Source organism: Pterocles gutturalis, unplaced genomic scaffold, assembly GCF_000699245.1.
Source record: "Pterocles gutturalis isolate BGI_N339 unplaced genomic scaffold, ASM69924v1 scaffold6105, whole genome shotgun sequence".
Lineage (NCBI taxonomy): Eukaryota > Metazoa > Chordata > Aves > Pterocliformes > Pteroclidae > Pterocles > Pterocles gutturalis.
In genome coordinates, this window is record NW_010138182.1 from 35,047 (window position 1) to 39,967 (window position 4,921).

The following is a 4,921-nucleotide window of genomic DNA, read 5'->3' on the forward strand; positions in this document are numbered from 1 at the left end:
AAGCAATTCAGATACCTGCAAAGCTGCATGTGCAGAATTTAAATTTGGTTATTTAAATGTAGATCTGAAAAGTATCAGCTCAGCATCTAAGTGCTCTTGTGAATGTGAGCACAGGCAGCGAGATCAAGGTAGCAAGGGAGCTCTGGGGCAGAAGGACAGCTACAAGGTGCCTCAAGGTCTCTTCCAGCTTACAACTCCATTGCACTGTATGGTTAGGTAAGTTTCATCCTGGTTGCTGTTGCTTTGAGGCTCGGTGAGATTCTGCCATTCAAATAGGAAGCTGCAAACTCTGCTGAGGGGCCAGCAAGTGTCATCATGGATGATGAGGTTCAATGGCCAGTAGTCCAGTTTTGAAATAACGTCTTCTCCTGGGTGCTTGTGTAGAGCTGCTTTTTTTTTTTTTTTTTTTTTTTTTTTTTGTGCTCCTAATGGTGAGGGTACCTCTTGGCCTCTTCTAGAAGCTACTTTCTATTTTTGGTAGATATCACTGGTGCTGTATGAGCTGCTGCAGTGCCAGATTGGGGCCTTATATTTTGGGCAGAGGAATAGATCAGCTCTACCATCAATTCATTCAGTGAGTGAGTCACTTTGTGTGTGTGTCTCCATTTATCCATCTCTATGGTGGGAAGGAGACCAATGTCTGTGTCATGCATCAATATTGTTCCACTGTGCTGGCATACTAGCAGGCAGATGCTGCCCTGCCTATGGTGCAGGGCAGGGCTCTGGCTGCAGAGTAGAGCTTCTGATTCAGAGGAACTTCCTCCCCACACACACACAGTTTTCAAACTGAACCAGGGCATGTCTATCAGTATGTGCCTGTTTGTTAGAAGATTTGCAAGGGACTCTCACAGTGACTGAGGGACCAGGGCAGACTGCAACCTCTCCTTGGGTTTGGCAGAAGCTCATCAAAGCCTCAGCTGATGTAATAAGCTGGTGTTCTCCAGTGAAAAAGATATTTTTTTTTTAAGAACCACAAGTTGCTGATGTTGGATCACCCACTGCCTTGTTTCCCCTTTTATTCTCTTTTTGGATTATAAATTATTTCGCAAAATGGGCTACTAAAGAGAACGCATAGGGACACCTCATCTGAAGCACTGGTCATTCCAGGGAATCCCTTGGCAAATGTAGGGTTTCTATGCTCCCAGCCTACTGAAGTTGTCCTTTTACCATGACAGCATCTGTGATGGGAAGGAAAGACACATTTGTGGTACCACTACCAGCTCTCCACTCTCACTGTGCATGGGCCACACAAAGGCAGTTGACAGCTTCCCTATTCGGTCTTCACCCACTCTTTTTCTCCCTACCCTGTTTCCAAGCTTTTTAGAGAGACTGTGTGGGAGTATCAATATGTACAGACTCTCACTGGCAGCATCAGGATGGAGGAATCAAATGGAAAAGCTGCTCCCTTGCTGTCTAGTCATGTTGCTGAGAGTTGCTCAAAAGCCCATTTTCACCTCCGACAGCCTGCCAGAGGCAGCAGTACATCACACCTTTCCTGTGCCTAAAAGGTCTCTCAGATACTGGGAGCACTGGAGGACTTTCAGTTCCAACACCTCAATTTATGAGAACTGGCAAAACATAAATATTCACCTTAACATAACTGTGACAGTGTCTAGCACTACACTGATTTAAGACCTGAATATCAACCAGCTAGCAAACCAGCTCTCAGCCTCCTGGCTTCAGTGGCATGGTACCCTCTCTGACCAGACACATCTTCAGGATGAATTCTTCACCATAAAGCACTTCCAAATCAATCTAGGAGCTTTCAATATTTATAAATAGTGACGATTTCTATCGTGCTTCAGCATTCATTATAATTACAGTGACTCAAACCTCCAGCATAGGTGGAAACTGCCTTCAGCTGAGACTGAGCAACTATCTAATAAAACAAAGTAATGAGATGAATAGAAGCAGTATAGTTGAAGTTTCCTGAGCACGCTTGAAAGATTTATTTCCTGGCTTTGTCTGGAGGACTTTTAAATAGGGAGGATATGACTCTGTGTATATACAACCATATGGGAGCGAAAAAGATCTACAGTTTTAAGGGAGGAAACAGGCATTTACACTTCTTAAGAGGATGCCACAGGGAAAGTGTTTTTTATTTTACGTGTATCTGTTATATTTACAGCTGCATTTCCTGTAAGAAAACAGATGTGAGTTCATCATTCATAGTCTTAAAGTAAAATTTGCCCTACAGTTGTTTTACATGCAGAGAGGCAGTCAAAGATGGGAGAGTTTGTATTTGAGCTCAGACAAGGCAAAGGGAGGATCCTGTAGCCAGATTTGGATTAAGGAGAAATAAACAATAACAGTAAATATCACATAGAAAGTAGCTTCAGAGCAACATCTCCAGGGTCTAAAAAAGGAGAAATCAGTAATAATTTCATACTCGTATATCCCTTTGACCTGTATGCCAGTCTTATCACACATCTATTCTGTCTCTCTCAGCTGCTCTGTTGCTCGTAGGGTGCTTGCTCCAGAGGCTGGAGGTGGAGCAGAAGATCGGGGAAGGAAATTCCTGGGATTCTTGTCCTTTCCCTTTCTAGGCTGGATATATTGAGCAGCAGCAGCGACAAAGAACTAGCAGAGGAAGTGTGTTGTTGCTGGCAGTCAGGTGTCAGAGTCATCCTGCAGGGCTCTTTCTGCAAAATAGCTCTGATTCTGGTTTAGAGGGGGATGGAGCCTGTCTGACTTCCTTCATCCTCTCTCATTGGCTGCTGTTTCCTTAGATGTAAACAATGAAATGATACACCACCTCAGAAGAGTTTCTACCTCTCCTCCCCAAATACCACTGAAAATGTGTTCCTTTGTTACCCCACAGGATTGTAAATTTTCTTGTAATTCTCTTTCATTTCTCAAGCCTGTAATGCACATTCTGAGTGCTGCTTCTCCCTTGTCTATCTGACTTTGAAACATCTTGTTCACAGACCCTGTTGACATTAAGATCACCATGCCAGGGTAGCTAGGCTGATGCAGTTAAGTTAAGGAAGCCATCTATACCCACTATGTTTGCTTGCTAGAGGGCTTTCGCTAAGGTGGTTTATTAAATTAAAGTGTACTTCCTCAAGTCCTCCCTACTGGTTGAAGTCTTCCCAGTAGGCATTACATCACACTATTTTTTTCCTCAGTGGTTGACAGATCATTATCCCCTTACTATGGTGCAGCTTGCACCTTCTTGATGCAAATCATCTTGATGCACATCATCTCAGAATTGGCCGTGCTGGTGACTGGACCCACCTCCTCCAGAGAGAAACTGATCCTGTCCTAAGTGACTTACTTAAACTAAGTATGAACAATCATCCTCTTCTAGCATATCTCTTTCTTTCTCCCCCTCTGTAGGGAATGTAAAACTGGTTTGTTCCAGCTCCATAATTACTGGACAGATGCATTTGAGTGAGCCCACTCCTACCTTTAACCCTCCATTCAGACCCATCCCTAATATGTTCTGGTAAGAAGTTTATAGTGAGAAAATTAGTTAACCACCCTCTGCTTGAATTGTACCTTTTGTCATCTCCTTGGCATGTAAAATACCGTCTTATATTCATGTGCTGTTCATGTGGGAGTAACCTGAGGCACTCTGAGCATAGGAAAATCTGTACATGTAGGAAAAGAAGTGGAGTTGCCTTAAGCAAGACAACCTTATTTGACCCTCCTCCTTCCTTTACAGCTGGTGTTACTTGAAGCTGGGACAGAGAAGAACGAGATGACTGAAGTTAAGGCCAGACTTTGGCATGAGAGAGACAGGAGCTGAACAGGCTTTCTCCATGCCTTCCTGCCAGTGCCCATTAATTTTGAGCCACAGTGCCCACTGTCATTCCAACTCTTGGTCCTTTCCCTTAATTCTTCTATTTATACTTTCTGAGGTGGAGTCTCCTTTCTTATGTGCCAGTTTTACACCAGTGTGTATTCATGGATGTCTGTGGATTTGTTCCTGGCTTACACTCACATATAAAAGAAGAGAATTAGACTCATCAGTTCTAGGCACCAAATGGATTATCCCCTATCCCTTGATTCTGCTAAATACTACTTATGTTCCTATTTTTCATCAGTCTTTTCCAACACACAGCAACCTGCTGTTATTCCAGTGCTGTATTCCCACAAAGCACCCCCTGATGCTGCTGATGAAGCTGTGCCAGGGACAGTACATACCTGCAGCTTCTGCTATGCCGGGTGGCTCTGGGATAAAAGCTTCCCAGTGTTCCAGTGTTGTCTTCCCTGGGGCCAGTGTCGGCAAGGAGACGTCTGTCAGTAGCCTTTTTGTTCAGCATCACCTCTTCACATTCAGCCTGGCTATGTAGATTGTCCTTAGGATTGCTTACTGTTCCACATAGTACCATCGAAGAGAGCCAGTTAAGGATTTGGACCTTCCTGTTCTCTGCACTGGCCAAATGGAGGAAAAGGCCAAGACTTTTCCTGCAGAACTGAAGTCTAAGTGCGGCATTATATGTTCTTAATAAAGGAGCGATTATATGAATCACAGTAGCAAAATGTTCTTGCAGAGCACATGCCCCACTCCCTGACTTAAGCGTCCAAGGGCAGCTGTACATCATTCCAGAGGAGGATTTTGCCTCAGACACGGGTTAGCGTATAGCCCCCTGCGTTACAGAGGAGTAGCTGCAGTGCTGGGATTCAAGAGTATCCTTTAATGAAGTTACTTGTGGCTGTTCATTGGACAAAAATAAATTCCAACTGGCCCATATAACAAATGAAACTCAACTAAAAAAATGTAATGATATTTATTCACACAGCTGCCAGCAAACTCACATGCACCATGAGTCATTCCAGATGTGGATAAAAACAAAGTCTGCCTGTGAAAGTAAGTTTCCTGATCCCGAGGAGACTTGGTTTGGGAGAGAAGCTGCACACTGACTTCAGCTGTACTCAGAAGAACAGACAGGTTCCCCTTCAAAGGGGTGTGGGG